At 34.5% G+C, this 25,198-nt stretch overlaps 1 pseudogene; it reads right to left on the bottom strand.

Annotated features, from left to right (window-relative positions):
• Positions 1–24,584: 24,584 nt before the first annotated feature.
• On the bottom strand, positions 24,585–24,917 carry LOC103677368 (annotated as a pseudogene).
• Between the last annotated feature and the right edge of the window lie 281 nt (positions 24,918–25,198).

The following is a 25,198-nucleotide window of genomic DNA, read 5'->3' on the forward strand; positions in this document are numbered from 1 at the left end:
ATTACTGAAGGGCTTTAATATATTTTATACTGTTCTGTTAGAACTTTCTAATATTTTTTATCCTTCAGAAGATTTTACTACAATCAACTCAGAACAGGGGTCACAGTCCACACATTTGACAAATAAGTACAAAAGTAATAATACTGAATGGAAAATGCTTGCAACTACATTCCACAGAATAATGCAGTACCACCCTTAACCCTTACTTTACTTATGCTGATTTATCACCTAACCCATCCAAGATTCGATTAGATAAAGAATTCAGTAATGTACACCACAAAACTATCTACTCCCATGAAAAAGTGTTTATTTTTAGTTACAGGTTCATAGAATCTTTTGGATCTTTTTATTCCCTAGCCTTTTTAGTAGAAGTGAAGTGAATAAACATACCTATCCTGTCTAAGAATTTGTAGTTGAATATTTGCATGGTTAGTATTAAAATACAGTTGATTATACATCTCAAGTAAAATGTACTTCAAAGAGCTCTTTGCCATCCACCAAAAAGAGGAACTGACATTATAAGGAATTAATTATATTTAAGTAAAAGCTTTCAGGAAAAATTTAAAATACTAATGATGAAAAAATTAAATATCTGTATTTCAACATTCCGTTTCTTTTCTAAAAAGTCAATCTCTGCTGTCCTATACGTCTAATTTGGACTAGTTCTATTTGGACTATTTATGCTGAGAATTTTAAACTTAAGTGCAGGTAAAAGGCTGTATCAATATTTATTATGCCAGAAAATTTATGACTCAAACTTGTAGAGATGATTGAACTTGGGGCTGTCATTTTCTGCTTTTGGAAATTCTAGGCCTCTTTTGTTTTGTAGTGACTACACAACTGTGTGACATAAATTCCAATTGCCAAACAAGTTAATAGGAAAATCATTCTCATACTCTAAAAGCTTTCTGTTCATTAACTATTTAATAATGGACACATCTCTCATCTATGTTCCCATAACTAGTGTTCAGCTTATATTGTTTTGATAATTTCTATGGAACAAGGAGTAGTTTGAAATTATTTTCCAGTTATATGTGAAGACAAACATTCTACCATTCTAACACAACTAATTTTATACTGTTAAAACTATATGTAACTATTGCTCATATCTTCACATCTGTCCATATAACTGTTATTCCTTTACAATACTGTTTTTATGAAATATCATAAATAATTGTACATTCAGTTTATAAGGGATAATAAATAACATCTGAGGTGTCACTAATTACCTTCAATATCGGTAACCACTTACCTTCAATATCAGTGTAACCATTGGTGATGCCCCACCTTTCATTCTAGAATTGGTTACTGTGCTGAAATTTCTTATTATCCTTCCCTCATATTTCTTTATAATTTTGGATGGCTGTATTAGGTATTTACAAATTTAGAAAGGTATAATTCTTTGTACAGTAACCTGTTTTTAAATCTCCAATTATGCATTTTTTTCATAAAGCTCATCCTTAAGGTTTTTATGTAGCTGTACCAGCTTAAGCTTGCTCTAGGAATTTTCCTTTGTAGAGTTACCTTTTTTTCTCATCTCTCTTTGACCTTGTTATAAGTATACCTCTCATGTATGGCATGTGACTGGATTTTGTTTTAATAAGACCTTTGCGATATTATTTTAAACTGGAAATTTAAATTTATTTACTTTGTTTACTGATACACTTGGATTTGTTCTGTCATCTTAGCATCCTATTTTGTTCTATCCTTCCTTCCCTCCCTCTTTTCTTTCCTTCTCTTTCTTTTTTCTTTCTTTCCCTTCCTTCTTCCCTTCCTTCCTTCCTTCCTTCCTTCCTTCCTTCCTTCCTTCCTTCATTCCACCCAGCTTTTTCAATATTCATTACCCCCTTACTGTTTTGCCTTGTTTTGGATTGACTTTTGAATTCTATTTAATTTTGCTTTCTTGTTCCTCCAATGCTTTGGAAGTTACATAGTTGATGTCTATTCTTTTAGTGGTTACTTTAGAAATTTCAACATTTTTATTTAAGTTAGCATTAGAAGTAGTTAATTTATATTTATAAAATAAGATTCCCAAAGTAAGATTCTGGAGTCAAGGGATATGAGTGATTTCATGGCTATAAAAAATATACTGCTAAATTGTCATCCAAAGAGTTGTATGAGGGGCGCCTGGGTGGCACAGAGGTTAAGTGTCTGCCTTCGGCTCAGGGCGTGATCCTGGCGTTATGGGATCGAGCCCCACATCAGGCTCCTTCGCTATGAGCCTGCTTCCTCCTCTCCCACTCCCCCTGCTTGTGTTCCCTCTCTCGCTGGCTGTCTCTATCCTGTCGAATAAATAAATAAAATCTTTAAAAAAAAAAACAAAAAAACAAAGAGTTGAATGAATGTATTCTGCCATTGGCAATCCATAAATATACATTTTTCACATTTGTGGCAAATGTTGAGTATTGTGATTATTTGTGTATTTATTTTTATGTTAATTCGGTTGTGTAAAGTTGTTCTTTATTGTTGATATCTTTTATACATTGCCTAACATCTTGATGAGTGAGTTCTTTTTTTTCCAGTTTAGCTATTTAATTACCAAATTTTATGTGCTCATTGTAAAAGGAGCCATTTATTTGAGGCTGTAGTTTTTAATGTCTATGCAACAGTCTTGAGTTTGTTGATTAGTTTATCTCAAAAATTTTCTGTTACCATGATCACACTTTTATTACAAAGTCTACTGTTTAAACATATATTTGTTTATGTGTCCTCTCCCCCAGACTGGGGCAATATTGTAGTCAAATCTCTACTTACATTACCTAAAAGGATGTTCCTGAGGGTAATCCTAAATTCCAGATATAGTAATCTTTTTTTCTGAGCTGCCAACACTATCTTTGAGTGCTATAAATTATGCCAGATTTTTATTATATTCCAGTGATGGTTCCAAAGAGGACAAAAGTGAATATGTTTAGTCAATTTGCTCTACTTAACTTGAAGTCGACTGCTTCAATTTAAATGTTTTATTGTTACATGTTACTTTATTAAATGAACTTGAATGAAGATAGAGGAACATTGTTCATACTCCTCCCATCCCCTGATTTTTTCTATAATACGATAGCTTCTTCTTAAATGTTCATTTCCATTAAATTAAATCATTTATAAAAGGAGTTCATACCAAAAAGCTACTATACTAAATATTAAGAATTAAAATTTAATTAAGATATTGTCTTATATCTCATCATAGTTTTTGTAGTTGATTCTGAAAATGTCTGTTTCCATTTAGTTACTTCGTTGATTTATTAGGATGTGACTATATAATGGTACTGGGGTGGACCCACTTTTGATATTTATTTATTTATTTGTATTTGTAAGTAGTTATTTTCTCTTTCCATCCTTTTTATTTTATTTTATATTAGTTTAGTTTTGTTTTATTGAGTATTCATTGACATATAAAATTATGAAATCTGTAAAGTGTACATCATGGTTATTTGATTATGTATACATTGTGAAAAAATTTCCCCCATTTAGCTAATGAACACATCCATCACCTCACATATTTATCTTTTTTGTTGAGAATATTTAAATTCTCTCTTAAATTTAATGATACAATGTAACCAACTATTGTCACCATGTTTTACATTAGATCCTCAGACCTTATTTGTCTTATAGCTGTTAAGTTTTACTCTTTTGCCACCTTCTTCTTATTTTCTCCACATCTCCAGCTCCTGAAAATAACTACTTTCAACTCTCTGTTTCTATGAGTGTGGCTTTTTTTTTCTTAAGATTCCACATATAAGTAATACCATACACTATTTGTCTTGTATTTGTCTTTCTGTTTGTTTTATTTCACTTGATATAATGCCCTCAAGGTCCATCCATGTTGTCGCAAATGGCAGTATTTCCTTCTTTCTCATAGTTGAATAATATTCTGTTGTATACATATATCACATCATCTTTATCCATTCATCTGTTTCCAGACACTTTGATTGTTTCCATATCTTGACGATTGTAAATGATGTTGTAATGAACATAGGAGTAGAGATATCTCTTGGAGATCCTGTTTTCATTTCCTTTGGGTATATAGTCAGAAATAGGAATGCTGGATCAAATGGTAGTTTTAGTTTTAATTCTTTGAGGAACCTGCATACTGTTTTTCATTGTGGCTGCACCATTTTACATTCCCGCCAAAGTGCACAAGGGCTCCGTTTTCTCCACCTTCTTGCCAGCATTTGTTATCTCATCTTTTTGTTGATAGCCATTCTAATAGGTGATCTCTCATTGTGATTTTAACTTAATAATTATTTTTGGTAATATAGTAAGCACCCATGAAATCACCACCCCAAACAAAAACTAAGATATTGACAATAATCTATTTCTAAACACCTGGTTTTGCCCTTCTATCAACCCATCCCTTTACCTCTCATTAGCCAAGTTACCCATCATCCCGAATTCTCTGTTCTTTATTCTTTGTTTAAATTTTATAGTTTTATTTCATCACTGTGTGTTACTAAAATGTGTGTGTGTGTGTGTGCATGTGAATTTGGATGTTAAATTAAAAGGGCTCAGAGGTAGAATAAAGGACTAGATAGTCAAATCAAACTCAAACAAATCTAAAAACTTACTGAGTACCAAACTTTGCTAATAATTTCAACACTACAAGCAATCAAATAGAATAGGAACAATAAAAAAAAAAAAGTCTGGTATATATTGCAGGGCTCCCCAGTTCTTGTTTTCTGCATCAGACACACACTTTTTAGCCCAGAATACAATATGAGGAGGACTCTAATGAGGTTCAAGGCTCACCTCAGGGTATGTGATGTTCTCCAGAGAGACATGGCTTATAAACCTATATAGATTTTTAAGTGTGTTTACATTAGGCAATCCCAAATCATGGGCATTCTACTCAAAGCATTCCAAAGGTAAAGATTCTTTTCCTAAAATACACTATTAGTCTCTTTGCCTGGAGATCCAGTTTTGTTTACAAGGAAATTATACTGGATCATCTGCCCTATTTTCCCCCAGGAACATCGCTTCTTTACCCCACTGGTAATTGGGGAAGAAATAATATTTCATACCTGTTTTACCTCTTCACTTCATGTGATGAGAAAACAGCTATTTCGATTGGTGCTTGGTATTTTACAGTATGACAACACTGATCAGACCGAGTCTGGACATTCGGATAAGGACCTGAGCTTGGGATTCCTGCCACAAGTTGCTGCTTTGCTTTTCCTGGGTCACCTTTTAAAATAACCACTTAGAGTTGAGCCCATGTAAAGTTAGTGACTCCTGCCCCAACCACCTTAAAAGTAACAGGGGCTTGCTACCCTGCTCCCTCTCACCCCCTCATGACCTGGGATAGAGGACTGTCCCTCCCCCAGCTCACTGAGCCTCATAACCCCCCCTTATTTCTAGGATTTGTAAGTAACTGTGACTGTATTTCCTTTGCATGGGGGTACTGACACTGTGCCTTCAATTAAATCAACCTCGAGGTTTTCCCTTCCTCAAAATGTGAGTTCAGATGCTGAGGGAGCTACCTGCTGATTCTGTGTAGGTGGCTCTGTGTCCTCATTCAGCAGTTTAGAATCTGCATTCTCTTAATTTAATACACAAGTTACAGGACTCCAGCTCACTTTTCAGACACTTTCTATGGTGTATGCAGCTAAGCTTGATCAAAGAAGACACCTCCACAGAGATGACAAGATAATAAGGGATCCATGCATTCTGCAGCTTCTGGGTGTATAAGTTGCTCCAAATGGTACTTTCCTGGTGTATTATTCTTAGTGGTCAGTGTATCAGTGTTCTATTGCACAACTTGATTACATTTATGCTGTCCATTTATACTGGAATAGTTACTTTTGGAGGAATTTAATTTTACTGGTTTACTGACTAACTGGCTGCCTGACGAAAATGATTACATAAATATTACAACTTGGAATACTATTATAAAAGGTCATATGTTCGGTGTTGCAGTGTAAATACAGAAGATGAATTTTTATGTGCGGGGACAAATAAATCTGTATGCATAAAGTAAAAGGAAAGTGGATCTAGGAAAACCTTATGAATAACTGAAAACTGAAATGTATTTGGCTTCTAATCTTTTTGATTTTGTTCATCAGTGTCTAAAATAAAATGCTGTCAATTAGTGGCATGTCTTTTTCAAATGTAGCAGAGTAACCTCTTTGGCAAAATAATCAAATTTTCCAAAAACAATGGAAATTAATTATTGGATGTAAAAGGCAGAGAAAAGATCAAAAATACAAATGCATCATTCTAAGATATGCTCCTGAGGGCAAAAAGATGGTCACAAGTCACATAACTGCTGAGAATATTAAAAAGTGGAATATAGTTAATATGATAAAAAAAAAAAGCAGTCCTTTTTTCAGATGATAATGTTGGAAATTATGTAATATCAATATATGATATAAAATATAAAAGGATAAAATTATTATATATATTTTACTTAAATTTGAATAGAACTATTGACTTACTGAAAATGAATCAGCTCATTATATCTGTTTACAGGAGTGAGAATTGCTTGACCACTTTTTCTTCTGTTTATCACTGAAAATCTATGATACAAGAAAAAGGTTTTCTCTTAATTCATCCATTTAGTGATTATTTTGTGAGCCTTCGAGTGGACTAGAACAGGTGCAGTGGCATCACACTAATAGAGCACCAGCTATCTATGCAGCAAGAATTGAGAGTAATGACACATTTTTGAAAGATTAAAGCTAAATGATAATTCACATATTCCTTTATTTATGTATGGAAAAGGCTGGCTGTCATCAATAGATCTCCATTCAGAGTTGAAGGATACCGTGAACAATGTGAATACTTTTCCATCACAGGTATTTTAGTGTGCACATTTTTAAGTGTGTTCTATGAACTCTGCATGAGCAGGTGACCAAGACTTGGTGACGCAAACCCGCTGATTATAGGGTAATAGCAATTGCTTAAAATATGAGCATGGTATTGAATATATCCCTGGATCTATTGGGAAGAAAAAGGTACCCCCCCCATCTCTGAGAGGTATTTTGAGAGGATAAAATCACAGACATTACCAGCTCAAGGAGAGTTTGCTTAAGAGTGGAGTCAAAACAGAAATAAGTGTGAGATATGGAGAAGGCTTGATCAAGTCACAAGGATATTGTTTGAACCAATGGATTTATTTGTGATTAAAGCCACATTTGCCATAAAGTTTTTATTCTTCATTTAAATGTGGTATTTTGCCACTTGAAAAGGAAGGAATCCTAAGCACAAAGTATAAAGTTGCAATTAAGACCCCAGATTCTTGAGTCATGCTAGATAGATTTAAATCCTGGCCCCATCATTAACTTACTATGTGGTCTACTAGTTTCTTAACTTCTTTATGCCTCAGTTTCATTATTTATAAAAAATGAGGACAATAATTGTACTTACCTCAAAGAGTTCTTGTGATGGCAAAAAGAGAGAAATATGTAAATTACAATATTTGTAAATTAAACATATGTAAAAGAACTCATCTGGCATATGTGAAAGGCTTAATGTTAATTTACATTATTTTTATCTTTATTACCATTTATATATGAATTGTCAGCCATTAAAAACTGCATCCAAATCTGCATAAGAACCCACAAACACAAAAATACTTCCTAGAGCTGAATAAAACAAAAGAATGGAATGGGAATTCATTCTCTAAAATTCCAAATTGAAACTATAAAGAAAGATTTCAGGGGGATGTAGGACAGGACAAACAGGGCTGGCAGAATAGATGGAAAGTGTCCAAACTAGCGCCCACCAGCATCAAGCCAGCTAGGCTGAAGGGACACAAGCAAAATGGCACCTGCCTCCATTCCCAGAGAAAGTTTCTACAGATCCTTGTCCCTCTAGCATACGCTCTAAAATTAGTCAGTAGATCTTCATGTATGACCCAGGCACTTTTTAAACTGCTGCATCTGCACTGGGTCTTAGGATGAGTAATATTGTGCACAGGGCAGGAGGGGTGGATGTGGGCGTTGAACCTTTCACTGCTCAGGGAGGGCCTCTTTTGCTGCGACATCCCTCCAGCATGTGGATTGTTGTGCTGGGGAGTTGATTCCTGTTTCTCTGTTCCTACCACCCTTCTCAATATGGCCTTTTTCTTTATATCTTTAGGTGTGGAAGTGCTGTTCTGCTACTTGTTCTCAGAGTGAGTTGTACTATATATGTAATTGCAACCTTTCTGTGTCCATGGAAGAGAGTGGGTGCAGTATCCTTCTACTCCTCCATCTTCCCCTCCATCTTCAGCCAGGGCCTTTATTTAAAAAAGATTTCACAGTATCGATCTCCAAAGTGAATTCTCCAGCAACATGTGTATACTTTCTATTATTTAAAAATATTTTCACTTTTAAAAATTAGTTCTTAAATGTCTCAAGAAGAGAAATACAATTTTGGTTTACAAATTATATGGGAAATAGTATCTACCAGTTTGTTCACATGCACATACTGATTTGTTCAGAGCCTATATCCAATTTTAAATTTTCATATAGTGAATCCTTTATGTGTAATTCCTCTCAGTGCTAAATATATCCATTCTCCACTTATGGGTACTTAGGAAGGAATTGTTATCAATTCAACAAGTAGCTCAAAGTAGGAAGAGTACCCCAAAGAAGTAGATTTCCCAGGGTGTACATAGAAACTCTGTTTGTTTGCTGACCCAGGCGATTGTGGGATCTTAAGGTAACTTTCTGGCCTTTTTAGGTTTATCTTTCTTTATCTTAAAATTCTGGCAGGTAAAATACTCTTCATCCCAGGATTGAACTCACAGGTCATCAAAATGAGAGGTGGATAAAAATAATACAATAGTATATGCCAATTGTATCTCATTTTTAAAAAAAGATGAAATAGGTACGTTCATAAATCAAACATATGTAGTGATAAAAAAGAACGAACTACATGCAAAGAAAGAAAGCAAGAAAGTGCTATTAACACACACACACACACAGTGGAGGTGAAAATTTTTCTTGGGAGATTCTGTAGAAGCCAAAATATAGGGAGAATAAGAGTCTTCCCCCAAGTCACACAGCTAGTTAGTAATGGAGGTTAGATTATAAAATTTACCTAGGAAATACCATTTGATAACAACATGAAGATTTTGTAAAAATGAGGTCTGAGGAAGTCTCTCATTTTTATGTTTCTTTGGCCTTTACTACGTGGGGTGCATTATTAGTGGCATTAATAACCCTCGCTATTTTAATAACATTGTAAAAGCATTATTTATTGAATATTGATTTTTTGTGTGTGCCAAACTAAAGATTGTATTTAAAGAATCATGTGTAATTTCCCCAAATAACTGTATGGCTAGAATAAAATTCTAGCTTTGAATATTTAAATCAGGAAATAAGAAAGGACCAAGGACACCGAGGACTATCTTTGAGCCATTTTTCATAAGAAAAAATCATTTTTCAATTTCATAAAAATTCCATAATGAATGGAATTTTTCATTTTTCATTTAATTTTAATATGCTTTGGTTTCATAAAAAATATTCCATGTCACTTCATACAACCATTAAAATGTTATTTAAAAAAAACAAGTGTTGGAGAGGATTTAGAGAAATTGGAATACTTGTACACTGTTGGGAAAGATATAAAATGGTGTAGTTACTACGGAAAACAATATAGTGGTTTCTCAAAAAATTAAAAATAGAATTACCAGATGACCCAGTTTTTTCCATTTCAAAAGAGTTGAAAGCAAGCCCTCAAAGATACTGTACACCCATGTTTTTAGCAGCTTTAGTCACAATAGCCAAAAGTGGAAGCAAACCATGTGTCTGTCAGTGGATAAGTGGATAAACAGAATGTGTTATATATGTCCAATGGCATATTATGTAGCTTTAATAAGGAAGAAAATCCTGACACATGCTACAACATAGATGAACCTAGAGAACTTTATGCTAAGTGAAATAAGCCAGTCACAAAAGATAAATACTGTATGGTTCTACTTACATGAAAAGTCTATAGAGTAGTTAAATTCATAGAGACAGAAAGTAGAATGGTGGTTGCCAGGGGCTGGGGGTAGAGGAGAATGGGGAGTTGTTTATTGGGTGCAGTTTCAGTTTTGCAAGATGAAAAAAAACTCTTCTGGAGATTAGCACAATAATTTGAATATACTTAACACCACTGAATTGCACACTTAAAAATGGTTAAGGAGATAAATTTTATGTTATATATATTTTGCCACAATTATAAATGAATACAAATCCAAGGGAAAAAGTCATCCCAGATGATTGTAGTGTTGCAACCAGAGTTTAGAACAATTGCGCCTGTCTATACCAATGATTCTCAAGGTGTGTCCTTGAGTTAGCAGTATCATTATAATTTGGAAACTTCAAAAAAATTCTCGTGTAGTGTTTTATTCACCTTACTTAATAGGAAAAACCAGAATCTGGATTAATATTGGGTAATCTCTGGTCCCCACTAAAAATAAAATTCGTAGTGTAGTGATCTTTTTTTTGTAAAATGAATAAAATTAGTATAACTAGGAATTCAAAAAGTGCTCAATACTGTTTTACATTTACCCTTATAAGATACTCATCTTTTAAAAGATACCCAATAGTAATGCAAATAAAATTAGAAGATAGTGATCACTGTAAATAATGTGAAAAAGTTATATAGATTGTTTTATGTGGACAAATGGACATTCCCGTAGGTTACTATTCAAAATATTTTTTCTCCTATCTCTTATTGAGATACAGTGATACAGTTGATACATAGCATTGTATGTTTAAGGTGTATGACATAATGATTTGGTATATGTATGTACTTTGAAGTGATTTCCAAATAAGCTTAGCATCTGTTACCTCACATAGTTACATTACATTTTTCTTGAGATGAAAACTCATAAGGTCTACTCTTTTAGCAGCTTTCACATATACAATATGGTATTGTTACACATGGGCAAGGCTTTGGAGACACTGGCCATGGTGCTGAAACTAAATTCTAAATGCTCTCTGGTTTTCCAGGTATTGCCTTTTTGGTTTCTAGATGATGAGAGACGAGAGGAGGGACAGTATTGTGGTAGCACTGGGTGGCAAAGACCACAATGAGATACTTGAAGGTTTCAGAGCACCCAGTGAATATCATTTGGAATAGTAATATCTCAGTATTTCAACAACTAGCCTGGATGTACTGCTGTGTACAGATGAAGATCAGTTCTGACTATGTTTTATTGGCTTTGAAAAGTTCATGATCACATGCATCTGCCAACTTTAATTAGTTTGAATACATTACATTGGAAATATAACAATGTCATAAAATGTGACATCTGGATTTGAATTAGATCAAGGTTCTGGAAAGTTGGAGGGATTAATACAATTATAGGGACTGAATTGTAAAATTTCAGAATAAAAATCAGAGTCAAGTGATCCAAGACAAGCATGTAATCTCACAAGATAGTAATAGTTCAGTGGTTTTCACAACCTACTGTTTAACCTGTTAAATTGGTCTGGAGAAGGGGGTGAAAACTGCTTAAGTACTTTGTGGAAGTGACTAAATTTAAAAAACCGGCTAAATGTAACCTAAGAAAATAATAATTCACAATGATTACTTTCAATTACGAGTTTTGAACATCCTGGTGAATAAGGTTTCAATAACTATTTCTGCGTAGTATATATGTCGTATTATCTTCCCAATCATGGTTGATAATTACTATTAGTTTTATATTGACACACATAAATTACTTTCCTGTGCATTTGTAAGGATAACTCTATGCTATATCTAGTAAAAATAGAAATATATTTTTCTTGTATCTAGTAAAATAGAAATATGTTTTTTTCTCAGTGTGGAAAAATATTAGTTTATTTTATGGCTCTAATGAACCCTCTAGGAAGCTAGTAAAATATAACCAAAATAGTACTGAGAGGTTTTTTTTTTTCTTTTATCTTGAATCCCTTGAATCCCTACTGACAATGTATCTCAACATTTTAGAATACTCTAGAATATATCTCCGACAAACAGGATCTCTTACATAACTAGACTACAGCTATCAGAATCAGGAAATTAACAGTGATACTTGATAATCATCTAATAAGCAGAACCCCCTCAAGTTTTGCCAGTTTTCCCAATAGTATCCTTTATAGCAAAGTATCCAGTTCATGATCACATCTTGCGTGTTACTTTTGATTCATTTCTCCAGTAGTTTTGTAAAATTTGCATTTGTTTTATGTTTCCTCATGATTAGATTCATGGTATGCACTTTTGCCAGGAGCATCCCAGAAATGATGCTTTGTTTTTATTGTATCTTATCAGGTACTACACAATTTGTTAACCTTAATCACTTTATTAAGGTAGTGTTTGTCAGGTTTCTCCATTTTAAATCACTCTTTCTTTCCTAGGTATTCAATACATATTTTATTTTGAGGTATTGGAAGCCATATAAATATCACATTGGTCAGCAAATATTTACATACTAAACTTGACATCTGTTGATGTTTTTTGGCAGAATTAATTATTTCAAATAAAATTTCCAAATGGTGTTTTTCTTTTTTTTTTTATTTAAGATTTTATTTATTTATTTGAGAGAGAGAGAGAGAACACAAGTGGCAGGGAGGGCCAGAGGGAGAGGGAGAAGCAGGCTCCCCACTGAACAGGGAGCCCGATGTGCGGCTCGATCCCAGGACCCTGAGATCATGACCTGAGCCGAAGGCAGATCTTAACCAACTGAGCCACCCAGGCACTCCCAAATGGTGATTTTCTGAATGAATTGTTCCTTCTGTATTTAGACACTGACATTCTACTGTAAGAGACAGTTTCACTAGTCTCAATTAATTATCAGTGTGGACTTTGGATATCTATTTTCTTTAGTGAGAATTAGTGACTACTGTTACTGTTATTTATTTAACTACATGCTTTGATTAAAATCAACTTTTTTGGAATATAACATGCCTATATGAAATGAAACTATTTTAAGTGTATTGTTCTGAGTTTTGATAATATATATATACCCATGTAACTACCAAACCAATCAATATATAGATCATTTCTTTCACATTATTTATTTTTTGGTAATCTCTACAAGTAACATGGGGCTCAAACTCATGACCCTGAGATCAGGAGTTATACGCCAGGCACCCCCATTTCTTTCCCCTTAAAACATTCCGTCTTGTTCCTTTCCAGTCCACCTCTCCACCCACATAACATGACTGCTGACAACTTCTTTTGTTTTCAGTCACTAAAGTACAGTTTTGCCTGTTGTTTAATTTTATATACATGAAACCACACTATATGTACCCTTTAGTGTGGCTGGATTGTTTTTCTCATTACAATGATTTTGATGCTTATCTGTGAAGTTCAGTGTATCAGTTTGTTCCTTTTTACTGTTGTAAATTTTGCCATTTGTATACCAAAATTTATTTATCTATTAACCAGATGATGGACATTTTCATTATCTTTAGTTGGGAATAAAGCTGCCATGAACATTCATTTATAAGTCTTTTTGTAGACTGGATATATGCTCTTTCTTTTGGGCAAGTATTGTGGTTAGAATTGCCAAGTCTTATGATTATATTTAACTTTATTTATATATATATATATTTAAGTTTATAATAAACTGCCCAACTATTTTCCAAAGTGGACATACCATTTAATATTCCTACCTGCAACCATTGAGAGTTCTAGATGTTTCAAATCCTCATCAATAGTTGATAATTTTAGCCTTCTTAATTTTTACTACTCTAGATTGTGTGCAGTGATATCTCATTATGGTTTTAATTTGTACTTCCCTGATGACTCAAGCATGCTTTTATGTGTTTATTAGCTATACATATATCTTCTTTTGTGATGTGTCCATTTAAATATTTTGTTCATTTTGTATCATGTTGTTCATTCTCTTTTTACTGAGTTGTAAGAATTCTTAATATTTGGGAAAAAATTCCTTCATCGTATATATATAAGTATTTTCTCCTGTTTCTTCATTTGTCTTTAATTTTCTTGAATGTGTTTTTGGAAAAGCAAAAGCTTTTTATTTGATGAAGTCCAATTCAATTTTTTTTTAATGTTTTTTGTTTGTTGGTTGGTTGGTTGATTGGTTTTTTCCCCTGTGTGTTTCTTACTGAAAGATTCTGTGTATTCAACAACAGCCTTAGTGGGAATCGTAGGCAGAATTCTGGAGCTTTTTCTCTATGATGTTCTGTGCTCTGTAGGGCTGTGCCTTCCAGAACTCCAGTCTTTAGCTCTTCAAGAGTTTTTCTTATTTTTAAGTTCCTAAATCACTTGAGTTAAGTTATTGACATGGTGCCTCTACCACTTCTGAACACTCTAGTGTATTCACTGTGAGTCTTTAATGCTCTGCTTAGAGTCCAGTCCAGGAGGTGTCTCCACATAGAAAGTCTGGGTGTGTTTTGGGCTCACTTAATTGATTTTCCTTCTTTCAGGGATTGCAGGTGTGTGCTGCATGTTGCCCAATGTATCAGAACAGTGGCTCTATTTATTTTGCCCAGTTTGTGGTTATGGTGAGAGGGCAAGTCAGGGTTCAGGTGGAAGTTCTGTAATAGACTATCAATTCAGTTTTGAAATAGATATTTAAAAAGCAAAATGTAAGCTGCAACACCATTCTTTCTTAGTGATTGCGTCTTATAAAATTAAATCCCCGAATGCCTGAAACTCTAAAGTATACTCTTAAAAATCCTACCAAGCACTGCACAGCTCTAGTTAGAGCTCTGTGTGAGGTCTTTCTCCAGTCAAAATAGAGTCTCTCGACATATAGTGTCCAGAATACAAGCAGATGGAATAAACATACCTTCAGACATCATGATATTAAATACACATATACAAAATATATGGGAGGGCCTCCATGACAAATAGAAGTACGTACACACCCTTAAAGGATCTAGTAAATGACTGAGTGCCTTAGCCTATAATGCTGAGCAAACCTCATGTTAATAAAAATTTGAAGATGTGTTGAGGTGTAATAATTAAGTGCAAGGAATAAGCTCATCTTCAGAAGATGAACTTTTGCTTCTATGAAACTTTTTTGACTTACATTTTCCCCCACACTTTTTAAACAGCTTTTTTTAAAGGTTATAAGTCACACTATTTTTGAACCATAAAAATTGTTCGCTGCGAATTTCTTAAACTCTGACTATGGTGGTGAAGGGTTTTTTTTTATATAACATATAATCATTATTACAAAAATTACATAGATTGCTAAGAATTTTGAATGAAAAATTCACCTGTCACACAAAAATTGATGTCACTTCTAGATTCTCACTAGATACTCTCACAAGATTATTGGTCAAGTTGTCGCCATCCAGTATTATTACAGCTAGACACACAAGAAAGCGTTTGAAGGAAGTTTAAGGTTATTTAACTTTTACTTTATATAACAGTATAAATACATTTAGATGGACTCCAGTTCACTGCCCTTTTTGTCCCCATTCCTTTCTCTTTTCCTTGGCCAGCTTAATGGGGTTTATGCAAAAAAGGAGGGATGGTGGGATATTGGCTGCAAGCAAGGTTAATGCCCAGTACATAGAAGTTACCTGCACATATTTTTTTTCACTGAACTATTGACTGTTGTTTAACAGTTAAAAACACGTGTTGTAATGAGCATTGGGTGTTTTACACAAACAATGAATCATGGAACACTGCATCAAAAACTGATGATGTACTGTATGGTGACTAACCTACCATAATAAAAAAAAAAGCTTCCTAATCATCTGATGACTTAGGTTATACAATAATAAAACATAATAATCTAAAGAAGTATCTTTATTTGTATAGCAATATCAGAATTTTTTGAAGGTTCTTCAGAAATGGTAAGTATGAAATCCAATATGTAGTGGTTTCATGATGACAGAAGAGTTACTTTCCAATTTCTCTACCGTATCACTAAGCTAGTGCTTTCAAATTTTCATGCACACGAGAATCACCTAGAAGGTGGGCTTTCACTCAGATTTTCTGATTCAGTTGGTCTGGGTTAGGGCTGGGGAATTTGCATTTCTAAGACGTTCCCAGGTGGTTAAGATGGTGTTTGGAGCAGCCCTGCTTCAGGAAACCATATTATCAGAACAGAGCTGGTTCTTTAGGCAACTAGTTCATAAGTGGTAAATATATTTGTTAGCTTGGCTGACTGCCTGCCCTTGAAAAATGAATTGTAAATACTGCTTTTCTATTATGTTTAAGTGTTTTAATTTCTGTACTTGTAACAGTGATGTTTGTTGGGATGATGCAGTTTACATCTATTATAATTCTTCCACAAGAGGTTCTTTATTCTAGGAAAGCCTAGGCCTTTATATTCGAATACAAGTTTTATGTCTGTTTGTTTTCCTTGTCAGACTGGGTCTGATTTATGAATTTGCCCCGAATACATGCCTGCACTGTGATATGTAAATAGATGTACTATTTTCTACTGCTAAATGGAAGTAAATTTAAATGCAGATTATTAATTAAAGCCTTTTCATCAAGAAACACAACTTTATAAAAGATTACTTTCTTTAACAGATTCAATTACTGTTATATGCTAATTTAGACTTCCTACCGTTCCTTTATTTCTTTCTTTGTCGTTTTCTTTTTCCTACACACAATCACATGTATGTGGGCACACACACACAATATACACATGTGTACATACACCATATTTAATCATAATAATATCAGTGTATTTATGTAGTACTTGGAGATATAAATATAATATACTATAAAATGCCCTGGATTCACATAAAGTAGAGTGATAAGGCATGTGATTTCCTCTATATCACTTATAGGAAATAAGCATGGCTTAATTTTATGAGACATTTGATGTTTCTCTGAGTTCAATTGTTAGGCATGAAAAATATCAATCATACAATGACAGCCCCTTTCACATCCCATAAATACACAATAACATGTATTCAAACCTTTGTTTTCCAAAGGCAATCTTAATGATCATGATTTTATGACTTTTTTGTCTTTCCAAAAATGACTGTTTTACTATCCATTATTGATAAAGTGAATTTTAGAATTATTGAGATAGCAAGTTAGATAACTGTCACATACTAAGTGTCGGTTATAAAATGATGTTTTTTGTTTTGGTTCATAGAAACTTAGGTTCAAGAATTTGGAAAAGGGATTGAAGCTAATTATAGGATAATAAATAAATGAAATCTAAAAATTGTAGAATGAATCATCTAATTTACAGAAAAGGACATTGAATTTGAATGACATGTTCCACACATCCAATTTGGCAGAAAGCCTGAATTAGAACCCAGGAATTGTGATTTCTAGAACTATGTTCTTTTCACTCCCCATTTCAGAAGCATAAATTCAAAAGAATGGTGCCAAGTAAAAATGATATGAGTCTTATATTGGAAAACAACATAGAAGATGTTCTCTTCTTTTTATCTGTAGGTTCCACTCTTTAACCTTCTCATTGTTATACTTGGACAATGAATAGTTAAAAGCTTTAAAAGGAGCTATTAGCATTGCTGACTTTCAGAAGGATGGTAACAATATGTAGCAATGGTTTATTAAGTTATCACAATATGTCCAACATGAATAATCACCAAATCATAGTAATAAATAAAGACACCCATATATTATAGTTTTCATCAATGCAAGAAATCACATATTAATTACATTTATTTTGTCAGTATTTTTAGTGCATTCATCACATTATACTAGGTACTGGACTCTCAAAAATATGATATTCTTGCAGAATAATTCATGTATGGAATTTCTGTGTTATTCTAAAAATCAGCCCATGAAATAGCACCAAGATACACTTTCCTGAGAGTAGAAAGTGAAATCAGAAACCAGACAATCAAATCAGGCAACATGAGTAGCATGATTTGAGGCAGCATCACAAACATTTAATCAAGGTAAAATTATGTCTAGAGTCTGACACATATCCTCTTATTAGCAACACCAGCCTGCTCGGGGGGAAAATAAATCTTTAAAGGACTTCACATCTGAGGTTGAATGCTTCCAGCCTCCATGGTATTTGTTTTTTCCACCTTATTTAATCACTACTGAGATCTTCTTAAATCATTCTCTTTATAAGCATTTGGGATCTTACAAGGAGGTACATTTGAGTACATATAGATCAACTTTCACTTCACAGATGAGGGAAGCCAACACCCAGAGGAAAACATGACTTTGAAAGGTTGCATAGTGATTTGTAGGAGAACTGGCAGTAGAACCTCTGCAGATGACTTCCAGACTATTATGTACCAATTACTTGGTTAAGACAAATGGAATTGCTGGTGTTCTGGGCTCCATGGTTACCCATTCTTTGTGTCACTCTGACACTATTCACAGTAAGTTAAGTCTTGAGCACAGGGGGTTTATATTGTTCTATAACTTTCAAGTCAGTGGAAGCATTACCTTATTTATTATAGCAGCAGATCAAAAAGAAACTTCTTTTAATAATAATAATAAAAAAACCCATGAAAGTGATTGTTCAGTTTGGAGTGTTAAAGAAAGTTGAATAAATTGGTATCTATAAAAAGCTCCTTCCTATTGGGTTAGTACAAAGAGTGAACTTTGCAGAAGTCTATAATTAAAATCTAAATCCTCACTTAGTTTTCATATAAGGGGACCAGGATTCCCACTTTTAAAAAGATGACTTTTAAAACAATGACTAAATGTCTTATCTTGTTCAGTCCAACTTCTCTTTATTCTTTCTTCCATAAACCTGCTAACATTACATTTTCAGGTCACTAACTCAAACCTTGGGGCTTTGCCACGTTGTGAAGCAAAGGATGGGGAAGGAACTATGATCTAAATGTTAACATTTGAGTTCAAAGAAAAGTGGACACAGCCAGTAGCTAAGGCGATTTATTTCTTTAATTGAAAAAATACCAATGGGCAGAATCATGCATTTTAGAAAGGCAAAGACAAATTCACATGTGATTATTTATTATCAACATCACAACAGATGGGAGGGTAGAAAGTAGAGGAGGGAGTTGTAGACTTGGGGTGAGAAAATCTTAAATTATCAGTCTGTCTCTGACTGATGGGGTGACTTTAGGTAAATCACTAACCCTTCCTGAACCTCAGTTTACTCATCCATAATATGGAGGCAGTTATATCCATCTTCTCTTCTTACTCAAATATGCACACATATGGAGTTTTAAGATTATTAAAGATGATAATAAATTTTAAAATGCCTAGAATATCATGTGACATGTAGTTGTTAAAATGTACGTGAAATTCAATAGGTAAGACACATGAATAATGTAAACTCATATCTGGATATTACAGACTAAGTATTCTGATTATCTTGATCCTGTAATCTGAATATCAATATTTTAACTCACTTGGAATGTACATTTGAGATTATGGCCAAGCAGTAGAATACATTTTAGTCAGATAGGTGAATGTAGTTCTTTCAGCAGTTGATATAGGTGCTTTATGAAGTGGGTGTATCCTAAAAAGAAAGGCTAAAAAGAGAATATCTATCGTTTGAAACATTTTCTCTTTGCCTTCTACCAATTTTTAAAATGGAGTTCCAAAAGGAAAAAATGGCTCTGGGATCTAATAAAAATCAGACAAAGAGAAAAAGTATTATGAAAGAAGCATCAAATTTTCTCTGTTTTGCAGTGTGCTGTGTCCGTTCTAGGGCAGATAGTATACTCTTTGGGTGAGGGAAGAAGTACTGTGGTTGGTTCTCATAGCATCCCCTGGCAGAGCTGAATCATCAGGAACAAAGTGCAGGTAATTGTGTCATTCTGGGACTGGAAGTTCCTTCTTTGGGCCTAGCTACAGGCTTGTGACTTCATGGCAAATGAAGGGGTGAGATGAAACCAGCTCATGCTATTTGCTCTGACACTCATGGTTAAACAATGTCAGGAAACAACAGATGGGGAGTGAATATCATGTTTCCAGAATATTCTAGTCTGTCAACAAAGGTATCTACTGATAGTGTGATTATGAATTTTTCAAAAACATTCAACTGATTTTCTTCTCAGTTTTCTCTTGTGACTATAGTGAATTTCCACAAGTGTATTTTGAAAGGTGGGGCCCAATTTTATAGTAAACATTGCATGTTATGACTCCAATGTTAAAAGGAGCCCCAGATACTTCTAGGAGGACCAGATTCAGGATCATAGTTAAGATGAATGCCTGTCTGAACAAAACTGTCTTTCCCACTGATCCTTCTCGAATGATTGGAAGGGTCTTACAAGTGACATGGGTCAAAGTCAGAAGAGAGCTTTGGAGCATATGTTGTTATTCTACTTCCCTAGAATGCTGAACCAACATTGAATATCTCCTGTTCTTATATCATTTGCAAACTGATTTTCTTCACTCTAAGATTAAAAAGGATGATCCAAACCAGGCATCTTAGAACTCTCTGTATCAGTGAAGAGATCTGTAACATTCTATGGAGTGATGGAGATAGCTTTTCAACTTAAGACATAAACAATGGTTCCCAAACATTGCTCCATAGGCCAATGCCAGCTGGCACTTAGTGATCATTTGAGGAAGCTTTTAGAAAGCATAGTGTCCCAGGGGCGCCTGGGTGGCTCAGTTAGTTGAGCGATGGACTCCTGATTTCGTCTCAGGTCATGATCTCGGGGTCGTGGGATTGAGTTCTGTGTGGAGACCCATGTGGAGCCCCGCAGGGGGCTCCCAACTCAGCGGGGAGTCTGCCTCCTCCTTCTCCTTCTCCCTGTGCCCCTCCCCCGACTTGCATGCTCACTGTCTCTCTTTCTCTCTCTAAAATCAATCAATCAATCAATCAATCAGTCTTTAAAAAAAAAAAGAAAGTACAGAGTCCCAGGCCCCACATTCACAGATTATGTTGCAGGCACAGAGATCTGTATTTTTTTTTTTTTTTCTAAATAGAGTGTGGTTTGGAAACTGCTGGTCTAAGGTATGCTGTATAGATTTATACCCTTCTGTGCACATGGGCCTAAGGGATGTAAATTTATTGGTAAGATATAAGGAAATGTAGGCAAGATCATATAACTGAATGATAATAATTACATTCGGGTATTACAGCTATAGAGTGTTATATGAATGAGTGCTAAAGTTTGAACACTTTCAGGTATTCAATTTAAATCAACAATGTTATTGAATGTCTATTATATTTCTGCCCTTGCACCCATTTGTATTTCGGGCTTCACTTGTATCTCAATGAAAAATTCAGTACCTATATTTCAGTCTGTAGCAGGATAACAAGTATTTCCATTTATTACTTTTTCCTGGACCTTTAATATATAATCCTGAAGCTATTGTTAAATTAAACTTCAATTTGGTAGGAATGGACATCAACATTTTAAGAGGCCATTCTATTTTATTCATTTATCAAGCATTTATTGAATACCTACAATGTGCCAGGCACTAGACAAATGAACGGTGACTCATGAATAATGCTCTTTTTCTAATGTAAGAGGCTACAAAACCAGCTCACCTTAATGGAAAAATAAGTTACTGCTTTAAAAGGGGACAACTTTAATAACTTGACACAGAAAAATCAATTAAAAGCCAGGGAATGAGAGAATGGGAAAGAAAACAGAATTTCAGTTTGGAAATGTGAACAAATTAAGGGTAAACTACCTAAAATAAGCCTTTACTTAAGTTACAAAATCTAGAATTAGAATTGTAGATTAAATAAAATTCTGTGAATGGGCTTGACATCTAGTCATCTTTTGTCTTAGATGCAGGCTCCAAAGGCATTTTCATTACTTACTTAGCAATTATATTTTGTTTCATTGGTTTCTGACAGACTAGCTAGCAGAGGATGCTTGGATGTGGATGAATAAAAAGAACAGATAATCAGTCAGGGAAAGGTTAGTGAACAAGGTAAATTAAGCAGAGATCTGGAGTCATTTTAGATCCAGATGCAAAGGAAAATGCTATATTCTTACTTTGAGGTTTAAAATTCATATAAAAACATTTCTTTAGGGGGGAAAAAAAGCCTGGAGCAAACTACAGGCAGTTTTATCAACTAAGAATGCAGGTTGATTTGATCTAATTATTTAACCTCCCAGAGACTTTTCCCCCTCATTTATTAAATGGCAATGGCACATCCCACAATTCCAAAGATCTGAAGAGGTCTAAACAGCAAGATTTTTTCATCAGTTTGGCACCAAACTCATTTGGCCAACAAAACTGGATCTGAACTGATCAGAAGAAATTTATGATACTACTTATCCTGCTTTTCCCAATAATATTCCTAAGTATGTTTTTGCAGCAGAAATGTTATTGTGGTTGATTATACCGAAATAATTGTGTATGTGTGTATAGAGAGGACTTTGGTAAGAATCACAAAATCATGGAAGGGTTGTTCTTAGCACTTAGTAAGTTGATTATTAAATTTATATGAAAGCAAAAGACCAAAAATAACCAAAGCATTTCTGGAGACAAAGAAGCAGTATAGCATGTTAATGATAATAATGTTCTTGGGAGCCAGACTGCCTACCTTACAATCCCACCTACTCACTGTAACTTAAACATGTTACTTAACCTCACTATGCCATGGTTTCCTCATCTGTAGAATCAGGAATAATATTTGACACAAAATGGGTTCATATGTATTAATAAAAAAAAAGAAGAAGGTTGGGAGAAATTGCCCTGTGTCGCACATTAATTAAGGCAGAACGATACTGCTTTGGGGAGAGAATAAAACCAACTACAGGAACTAAATCGAGATCCAAGAAAAGACTCATTCTTAGATCAAACTTTGGTTTCATTTTCGTTACATTCCTGTGACTTATTTTATAACTGGAAGTTTGTACCTCTTAGTCCTCTTCCCTTATTTTGGCAACCACCAGATTGTTTCCAGTATCTATGAGTCTGTTTCTATTTTGTTTGTTTCATTTGTTTTGTTTTTAGATTGTATATGTAAATGAAATCGTATTATTTGTCTTTTTCTGTCTGACTTATTTCACTCAGCATAATACCCTCCAGGTCCATTCATGTTCTCTCAAATGGCAAGATTTCATTCTTTTTTATGGCTGAGTAATAGTCTAGTGTGTGTGTGTGTGTGTGTGTGTGTGTGTGTGTATGTGTGTGTGTGTGTGTATGTTCTTCAGCCATTCATCTATCAGGGGAACTTGAGTTGCTTCCATATCTTGGCTGTTGTAAATAATGCTGCAATGAACATAGGGGTGTATAGATCTTTTTAATTAGTGTTTTCATTTTCTTTGGATAAATACCCAGAAGTGGAATTGCTAGATCATATGGTAGTTCTGTGTAGATAAAACTTTGATGTATCACTGAGATTTACTTCAGATTCCTGAGGAAGGGAAGAAATATTCAATAAATAGAGCTAAAAATAGGTCATTAATAAGGAAAAAATGAGATTGTGTGTATCACACAAGCTCTACAAAGATCAGCTTTATATGGATTAAGAACTTTATTTTTTTTTTTAAATTTTATTTATTTGTCAGAGAGAGAGAGCACAAGTAGGGGGAGTGGCAGGCAGAGGCAGAGGGAGAAGCAGGCTCCCCGCTGAGCAGAGAGCCCCATGTGGGACTCAATCCCAGGACCCTGGGATCATGACCTGAGCCAAAGGCAGATGCTTAACTGACTGAGCCACCCAGGCGTCCCTGGATTAAGAATCTTAAAAAGCAAAATCAAAGACTTTAAAGCTTTTAGAAGAAAATATAATTGCATGCCTTTGGGTCAGAGAATATTTTATAAAAGCCTTTAAAAGCACAAAACTTAAAAAATCTGAACAATCATATGATGTGAGAATTAAGAGCCTTTGTTTCTCACGATGCACTTTAAGGAGAGTGAGGAGAGTGTAAGAAGTTATTTGAAATTCTTATAGTCAGCAGAAGACATGATCAAGTATACATAGGTAGTATAAATTAAAATAATATAGAAAATTAATAAATGGACAAGAATATTAATAGACACATCACAAAAGATGTGTATAGCCAATAAATTTCTGAAAAATCACCCAAATTTACTAGTAATTGGGAGAGTGTTGATAAAGAACATGATGAGATGTCATTCTCCATCACTCACCAGTAGAATTTAAGAAATCTTATGGAACGGTCATTTGGAGAGGACATGGATCTTTTATACACTGCTGTTAAGAGTATAAAATGACACGACCACTTTGTAAAACAATTCGGGCATTATAAAGTTGAATATTTCTGGATACATAGCATCCTTAGGTATATATCCAGGGGAAATTCTTGCAGAAGATGTGCTAGAAGATGTAACAAAACTGTTCATCATATCACTGTTCATAATAGCAAAAAACTGGAGACAGCAAAAGCATCCATATACAGTAGAATGAATAACTATTTTACAGAATTTTTATAAAATGTAATAGCATGCAGCAATAAAAATTGATCTGTAATTAAACATCGTGGATGAACTTAGCATCATAATCTGAGGTGAATAAGGCAATAAAGCAAATCTTAGAAGACGACCTACTCTATGGTGTTCGTTTTAAGAACTTCAAAAACAAAATCAAGCCATATATTGTGTAGGTATATATGTGTGGGTCATGAAACTATAAAAGCAAGTGTCAACAAACAAAATTCCATATGATGGCTAGAATTCCTTTTTCCATTTATCAGTTGCCTTAACCCCTCTTTAGACTTCTTCTAGTCTTTCACTTTAATAATGGCTTCAAGTGTTGCTTTTATGCAGGCATTATCAACAGTAAAATCTTGGATTTGTTGAATTTCATAGATTGAAATACACTTTTTCCCCCCCAAAAGGCTCTATTACATACAGAAGGGAAGGGTTCAGTCCTTGGCTGCTGTTCTCCTCATGGCTGCCAGGACGGTAGTCAGATCCTCTCTCTTCCTTTTGGCACAGATGTATGTCCCCACCCTTTTCTTGATGAACCTGAGGGCCTGATTGCCCTTGGAGACCTTGAGCAGCGCCATGCATGCCGTTTGTATGGGGTGAAGCTGCACATGTCCTGGATCATGTCCCGCACGAACCTGGTGTGTTTGGTGAGGTGCTGGCAGCGATGGCTGTGCCCCAGCTTGCTCCCATTCTTAGTCACCTTGTGGCCCTTGTTGAGGCCCGTGGTCCTTGTTAAGGCCCATGGCCATGGGGTAGTGAAGAGCCATGGTGGCTGCTCCTCCATGGCTTCCACGGAGGACTGAAATACACTTTTAATCTCCATTTTTAATAGTAAATAAAATGAAGCACAAAGAGTCTATGACATGCCCAAGGCCATACAATTTAGAAGATGCAGAGCGTGAAATCAAATCTCGTAACTCCAGCTCTTAGTCTCTCAACATTGTCTCTTAAGGTCCGAATCATAATTCAAAAGCCCAAATGTTCAAGCAGCTACTTTATTTATTTATTTATTTATTTATTTATTTATTTATTTAAATTCAGTTAGCCA

This window comes from Ursus maritimus, unplaced genomic scaffold (assembly GCF_017311325.1).
Source record: "Ursus maritimus isolate PB19 unplaced genomic scaffold, ASM1731132v1 scaffold_4, whole genome shotgun sequence".
Lineage (NCBI taxonomy): Eukaryota > Metazoa > Chordata > Mammalia > Carnivora > Ursidae > Ursus > Ursus maritimus.